Source organism: Mercenaria mercenaria, chromosome 16, assembly GCF_021730395.1.
Source record: "Mercenaria mercenaria strain notata chromosome 16, MADL_Memer_1, whole genome shotgun sequence".
Lineage (NCBI taxonomy): Eukaryota > Metazoa > Mollusca > Bivalvia > Venerida > Veneridae > Mercenaria > Mercenaria mercenaria.
The window spans coordinates 61,805,768-61,814,393 of record NC_069376.1 but is presented as its reverse complement, the minus strand read 5'-3'; the positions used below and the strand labels follow the sequence as shown (position 1 = coordinate 61,814,393).

Here is an 8,626-nt window from a genome sequence, read left to right as displayed (position 1 = left end):
CATGTTGGGCGCCAAATGTATCTTGGGCATTTCTGACAAACCTTTTTGGCATTATTGTTTATTTGTTTATAAACTGTCTATAAAGATTTGTTTTGTAGAAACGACTAAACCGAGGGTAGGTTCACAGTTCCTTTAATAATACTTGCTAAGCTAATACATTGTAGAACACTTAAGAGGCCATAACGTACATCGTAGAATCAAAGTTAAACGTGTAGAATGATAATCACGTCCTGAAATACATATACGTAAGCCTCATAAATATACATGTATAATAATAAACACAATATAGCATATTCATTTAAACATCTTATTACATGCTTTAATCAATGGATCTAGTGGCCATTAATAAATTGCACTATAAATAGAACATATAAACAGAAAATAGAACAATACAATACGGAACACAATACAAAGTAAATAATACACATTATACATGAAACTTACCATTTATGGAATGAACGTCATGTCTACACTTTCACTCATTCTCTCTGACTGGTGCTGGTTACTTAGAAAAACAGCCAAGCAGCGGTTACCACATAATACCCAGGTTACTGCAAACAATGGTGAAACAGTGTAAAAGATATGAATGCTCTGTGACAGTCATGAAAGTTACAGTTAATTAAAGAATAATGCTGCTATCTTGAACTTTAGCAATTCTTACTCAAAATTCCAGATTTCTAAAGTAAAGCAAATGCATGTTTTACAAAGTCAAATACATAATAATTTACTGCAAGTATAGACCATGCAATTGCAAAACAAATGCAAATGATACTAACCATAATTTATTCCAATAAGGACCTTAAAACTTAATTTAAAACAACGAGCACAAAACTTTGCAACCCCTTTCCATGATTTCAACAAGCCTTCTGTGCAAAATAACTGAAAACGCCACCTATAGCGGGAATTATTCTAAGTAAGGTAACTCTAATGGATAAAAACAGAAATATTTGGTCAAAGGGAAGGAACTCTATCAAAACATGGTCAGAGACCACTAAATCATACAATATGAACAAGTAAGGTTAAAGATACCAAATTTTCAACCGGTTACATATTTCGCTGGCCTGAGAAATGACGTCCCGTCATTATAAAGTCAAACTATTTTCAACATATACCAAACAGTCAATATCTGTCAGTTGTCAAAAAATGCTTATGTCAGCATTTTAAATTACAGCTACCATACTATTAACTGCAATAAAATATCTACATACGAGATATATTCAACTTCTACATTTGAATAACATATCCACTACATATCTACATATAAGATATACTTCTACCTTGTTTCAATGCGTAACTTACGTGTCCTTACCTAATCATTGTTGATTGTCTCCCCTTACTTTGAAATTGTGTCCTCACAATAACAATTACAAAGCATTAATATCGTTCCTTTTAGGCTTAATGTTCAATATTTGTTAAAAACAATTGTATATAGCAATCTGATAAAAATAATAATAAAATTCATACATGAGTGACATTATCAGAATAAGCAAATATTTACAATGTCAACAAAAGTGTTACAGCAATAATACACTTTACTGAAAAATACTGTTGACTAATCTCCTGGCCATTTCACTATCTAATGTGTCCAATACTCCTGACTCCATTACCTGTCTCAGGGCTTGAAATCTTGGATCCTGTGGTCTAGGTACAACACTATATAACTGGTAGTCCTCCAAATGTTTAGGAAGCTTTCTGTCTCTTGCTACACGTCTTGGTTTAGGTTGAGGTCTAGGCGACTCTTTAGGTGGTGTTTCCCTTTGTTCTGCTGCAATAGGAGTTGTTTGTGTTTGGATGTCTTTCTCCTGTCTCTCTTCATCATCTACATCACTGCCTTGTGTCTTGGTATTTTCTGTTTCTCTATTTGTTGTTGTTTCAGTGTCTTCTGTATCTGTATCTTCTGATTCTGGGACAGTCACTTCCTCTGTTTCATCTATATTGACACTCACTAATTCTTCTGTTTCATCTGTTCCTGTATCATCTGTTCTGACGATCAATGTTTTTTTTGTTTCTGAAACCTCTGCACCTTCAGGTGATTTAACTTCCTTCTTCTTTCCATCATCCTTAGGCCTAGTATCCTTATCTGAAATTAAATCAATTGGCATATCAATACTCACCTTCTTATTTTCTGTTCTTTCCTTAGAACTTTGTCCTTGACTACTACAGGATTATGGGCGTCCCCTGATCTTGTGAATACTACAAGATCACCTGTGTCATCATCAGACTCAGACTCTTCTTCAATTTCCGTGACGTCACATCTATCAATACCATTCTCTTCTTTCACATTGGATGCATCCTCCTTTTCCACAACATATACTTCTTGATTTTCCCCATTTATATTATCCTGATGTTGTAACAGGTATAAATGGTTTCTGTGCAAGGTTTTCACTCTACCAGATACATCAGACTTAACCTTGTAGACTGGAATGTTGTCTTTTACTTGTTCAATTACGGAGTACACATCTTCTTCAAATTTGTCAGCAATCTTGTGTTTACCCTCAAATGATAACACTTTAACCAAGACCTTATCACCAACTTCTATTCTTGCAGCTTTTGCCTTAGTGTCATAATATTTCTTTTGTTTCTTCTTTGCTTTTGACACATACTCATCACGATTCTCCTAGTTTTTAACATTTTTTCCTTGAGATCCATAATGTATTCTTTTGTACCTTTGTTTACAAGACTATCATTTGCTTGTTCAAAAAGTGTATCTATAGGAAGTCGGGGTTTTCGACCAAACATGATTTCAAATGGTGCAACTCGTGTAGATTCATGAGGAGTACAGTTATAGCAATAGACAAGATGATTCACATATTTCTTCCAGTCTGCCTTCTGTGAATTTTCAAGAGTTCCTAGCATGTCCAATAATGTTCTATTGAATCTTTCTGGTCCTGAATTGCCTTGCGGATGATAAATTGAAGTATGACTCTTCTGAATATTAGTAAGTTTACATAACTCCTTGATGATTTCGCTTTCAAAATTTGCTCCTTGATCTGAGTGAAGTCTTGTTGGTGAACCAATAATGAACAATAAAATTGTTGTAGAAAGTCTCAGCAGTTGTCTTAGCAGTTTGATTTTTTGTGGGCACAGCCATGGCAAATTTAGTGAAATGGTCTGTGATTACTAAGACATTTGCTATGCCTCCTTTGGCTGGTTCAAGTGTCAAGAAATCTAAACAGACTAACTCAAGAGGGTAAGTCGTGTTTACATTTATGAGTGGAGCTCTACTATGTACTGAGCTTTTTCTCCTCAAGCACCTGTCACATTTGGAAATCCATTGGTCTACGTCAACTGACATCCCTGGCCAATAAAATCTTTCTCGTAACAATCTCATTGTCCTTTCCTTACCTGGATGACCAAACGTCGTTATGCAGACCTCTTAATACTTGATCTCTGTAACATTTTGGAAGTATCAGTTGTTCTATTATTTCCTGATTTTCATGTAGTTTTCTAAATAAAATCCCTCTCTTCATTATGAAATTCTTGAATTGTCTTTTCATGATGTTATCTTCTTTACTAAAGTCCTGTACAGGCATTGCTTGATCGATTGTTGCTATTCTCCATCTATCTATTAGTCTATCTTGTCTTTGTGCCCTCCTTATTTCTCTCATCTCTATCTGTGCGAGGGGCTGTCCAGGATCTTCTGTTGCATCTAGTATGTTTATGCTAAATGTTGGTAAAATTTCAATGACAGGCGGTGATATGGTATGACATATGGCATTAACTGTGCTTTTATCAATCTTTGTTGTTTCTAATTCATTGATTAATCTGTCATGTGGATAGCGACTGAGTGCATCAGCATCAATATTATTTCGACCACTTCGGTAAGTGATGTCAAACGAAAAGTTTCCCAATGCGGAAACCCATCGTTGCCCAGTCGCATCCAATTTAGCAGAAGTTAATATGTATGTCAATGGGTTGTTATCAGTTAAAACTGAAAAATGACTGTTCATGAGATAGTCTGAAAATTTTTCAGTAACAGCCCATTTAAGTGCAAGAAACTCCAATTTGAATGCGGAGTAATTCTGTTCAGATTTACTAAGTGAACGACTTGCATAAGAAATAACACGCCTGTGACCATTCTGTTCTTGATAAAGTACTGCTCCAATGCTTTGGTGCTAGCGTCCGTGTGAAGTTCGAAAGGAAGATCAAAATTCGGGTATGCTAATATAGGCGGGGATGACAAGATAACCTTCAGCTTGTCGAAAACATCCTGTTCTTCTTGTGTCCATTTCCATTCCTTTTGATTCTTCTTTGGGCCTCTTTTGGAAGTTGTTGGGTGGTAGCAGGTCATTTAACGGCCTAGTGATTTTGCTAAAATCCTTTATAAAACGTCTGTAGTATCCTGCAAAAGCAAGAAAGCTTCGAAGTTGATCTGCGTTTAAAGGTGTAGGCCAGTTACGTATTCGTTCAATCTTAGATGGGTCAGTTTCAATTCCTTCACTGCTTACAACATGTCCTAGGAATGATACCTTTTTTGAAAAAAGGAACATTTTTCTGCTGCCAACTTAAGGTTGAATTCTTTTAATCTAGTAAATACCTTGTCGATGTTTTCTAAGTGTTCTTCAAAGGTTTTGCTGATATTATCAAATCATCCAAGTATATAACACATATGTTCATGTTTAGTTCTCCGAGACATTCTTCCATTAAGCGCTGATAGCTAGCTGGTGCGTTCGTAAGACCAAATGGGAGTTTATTAAATTCCCAGAAACCCAACGCTCCTACTGTAAATCCTGTCCTTGGTTTATGTTCTTCTTCTATCTCCATCTGATGGTATCCAGATTTCATGTCTATGGTGCTAAAATATTGGGCACCGTTTAAACAATCAAATACTTCCTCGATTCTTGGTAAGGCGTAAGAGTCTCGTACCGTTTTTGAATTAAGAATTCTATAATCGATGCACATTCGAAGTTTGCCGTTTTTCTTTCGTACAAGAACAACCGGTGAAGCATACGGTGACTTTGATGGCCTGATTATATCACATGACAGTAATTGCTCTAAGTGTTGCCTTACTTCTTCTACCATATTTGGATGTATCCTTCTATGTCTCATCTTAAAGGGTATTTCATCTGTTAAGTCTATTCTGTGTTTTACTTTGTCACATTGCCCAATGTCTGTGTCACCTGTAGAAAATATGTCCTTATGTTTTAAAAGCAGTTGTTTTAACTGTTGTTTCTGTTCTGTATCTAAAATGTTGTCCTCATCTAAATTAAGTTCATTTACTACTTGTTCTCTCTTTCTGTCCAAATCAATTTCTTCATGTCTTTTGATTACATCTTCTGTAAGATTCGCGGGCTGTAATTCCGCAAGTATGGATCTTGGTGAAATTGTAACCGTAGATGTGGTGATATTTGACAAGGTAACAATGAACTCACTGTTATTGTTGTTGTATCTTGTAAATCCTCTATTGCTTCCATTCCACCTTGTTCCTCGACTGTTATAAGGTCTGTACTGTGCACCCCTTTCTAAAAAAGTTTCTTCATTGTTGTTCTTCTGTTCTTCTAATTTATGTACTCTTTCATTTAATTTTTTCAATAAATCTTTGACCTCGGTCATATCATTCTTTTCTGGTTGTATCACTGCAGGTTTGCATGGTTTCTTCTTTTCATCACCTTCATCCTTCGTATCTGCCTCTATCTTTCTAATTTCTATCTTAAATCTGTCATAATCAAGAATGGTTTCATATTTGTAAGCAGCCTGATGTTTAATCTCCTTCCTTAAACCTTGATACAAAACTCCTTTTAAAATATTGCTATCTGTTTTATTTATTCCTTTTAGTAACACTGCTTTGTCAAAATAATTTTCTAATCTGGATGCAAAACTGGTGACCGACTCTTGTTGTTGTTGTGTACAGTTATAAAATTTTCTCATAATAGATTCAGTTGTTTCAATGTTTCCGTATGTGCTGTCTAGTTTGTCCAAAATCTGGTGTACTGTCGCATCTATTCCTAGCCTTCTAATAATTTCAGCTACTTCGCCTTTCACTGACCTTCTTATCCCATGCAATATTTGTTCTTGTGTAAAAACGCCATCCGCCAACAATGCCTCCACTTCAAATTTAAAAAAATTCCCAAGTAACATCTCCTTTACCACTATCTCCCCAAAAGTAGAAATCTTTGGAAAATGGTAAGATGCGGTTTTAATATAGTGTCATGCCCACTGGCTGTGGCTCCACCTGTAGCTCCCATCTCATGTGTCGGCTCTGTTGTACTAGTTTCAGTGGTAGTCTTTATATCTACCTCAGTCCCCAATGTTTTTGACTTTAAAGTACCATATTTCTTCATAAAACTTATCAAATCCTCTGGTGTTTCTATTGTTGGTTTGACATGTAAGCTATGAAAGGCTTTCAATAACTTTTCATCTTCCTCAGATATGCCAGATATACCTGTAGCACCAGCTTCTTCCTTTATTTCAGAAGTACCGTCTTCCTTTGTTCCCATTATTAAAATATATGTTTTCAATTCTACTTCACTAAAGGTATGATGGTAAGTTTACTAATGTACTAATACAACTAGACTAATACAAACACAAACACATTTAATAAAAATCTGTTAAATATATGTTGTAAAAATTTTTTATAAACCTTTGCACCAACCCTTTTTCACACCTAGATCACTAAGTGTATAAATATATATGCCACTTATGTTTTTAATTGGCACTAATGAGTTTAACTATCAGGTCACTGGTATAAGATCACAAAAGTGAAATACAAACTCTTTTCTACACTATATTCAGGGTTTAAATACTCCTGTATAGCCTCTTTAATGTATAGTATAGTCTCTTTAATAAATAAATATAGACCAACTTTGTGTACCTGTCACTATAATATAACCATTTATATCGGTAGGTTATTTAATGATTCAAGTACAAATTACTATCTTAACACTCCTCCATCAACTATGTACTAATTATAGTCAGGTATATAGGTCACTTGAGCAATAGCTCTATATAAATCCCTTTTCACACAACAGTCTAAAGTCTAAAATACTATAATGACTTTACTATAAAAAATTTAAGTGAACATCATGTTATTACACATGTGACACTATTGCACTGTGTGTCAATACACCAACTAGTCAAGGTCAATCCTTTATATAATTATATAATCTTAATTGAATTAACTTTTCTCAAAAGTTACTTCACTATTGCACTAATTCAACTGCAATACTAAGTTATCTATTGCATACAATGTTGCAAAGTGCACACCTTTCACAAACAAAGTATTTGTTCAAATAGTTGTCACAACAAAAGGCTATTGACAATTCATAAAGATTTATTTGAACTGGTCTGGGCTATGTACTCCACCCTCTCAATAAATGTTTAATTGCACAATGTTTCCATAGCAACCAATAAGTATAGAACAATTTATGCTCTTAAAATCAATGTTAAATAATGTACAGTACCATAGTACCACTACACAAGAATTTATTTTAATTATTTCAAGTCTTCACTAAATTCTTCACACCTTTTCACTAAACTTCACACAAGTTTTTTCTAACTTATTTATTTACTTCACCTATCGTTTCACACAAATTCACTTAAATAATCTTCACGCAAGACTTCGCTAATGTTCTTGAACAAAATTATTTAAATAGTCTTCACTATTTATTCACACAAGTTCACTATTCACAAATGTCTTCACTACATCTAATATATTTAAGTATTTACTATATACTTCACTTATCTCTTCACATAATGTCACTTTTCACAAATGTCTTCACTGTATATAATTCTTCACTAAATCTCTTCACACAATGTCACTTTTCACTAATGTGTTCACGGTATCTAAGTCCTCACTAAATACCTCATATCAATAAATCAAACATAAATGTACCCCACGAATACAAGTTAAGATTCAAAAATCCTAATTCAAAATCAAATAAATTATTTCAAAAAATTCAAAATGAACACCGAAGTTCAATTGCCTAAGTACAGTAATGAATTAATACTGGTAATTTAAAGTTAAAATTGACAAAGTTCAATTGTAGTATTATTTTATGTATAATTTAATTTCAATTAAGTCAATTATGACTTAAATAAAGATTAAATGTCTAACACTGTTAGTTAAGTAACTCTGTTCTTAAAATATATGTTGACCTTCACTCAATGTAACCTTGAAAATATCTGTGTAATGACCTGACAATTGACAATGTATATTTCAACCAATATCTATTTAAATACACATTTAAATCTACCACATTTATATCAGACCTGCAAATGATTAAATCAATAAACAAACACACCACAATATAATAATACTATCACTTCTTTATTCTTTATCCAATACCATATACTATACTTACCTTGTAGGAAAATCAATATTGCTCCTGGGTATTTCTCCAATATTTACTAATCTAATATGTTGTTACTATTTATAAACTACCTGTGTAGGTTTTACTACAATTTCCAAATATGTAAAAATAGTATAGTCACATGTCAGCTGTTCTCAAGGTCAATCAATGATTTCAATAAAGGTCAACCAATCAAATTGAGACACCTGATAACTGTAACCAATCAAAATTGCTTGTACTGAATGAACCTGGTAGAACAACTTCAAATCTATTCTGGAGTCAAATTGTGTATTGATCACCAAATCAATTCAAAACATTGCTGAAAACTGTATAAATTT

General features: G+C 33.7%; 1 long non-coding RNA gene across 1 annotated transcript; it reads right to left on the bottom strand.

Moving 5' to 3' along the window:
- Positions 1–116: 116 nt before the first annotated feature.
- On the bottom strand, positions 117–921 carry LOC128549751 (uncharacterized). Its single transcript, XR_008367914.1, has 3 exons — positions 777–921; positions 445–551; positions 117–230 (listed from the first exon to the last, which is right to left on the bottom strand). It is a non-coding gene; the product is annotated as an uncharacterized LOC128549751 (long non-coding RNA).
- Positions 922–8,626: the final 7,705 nt, after the last annotated feature.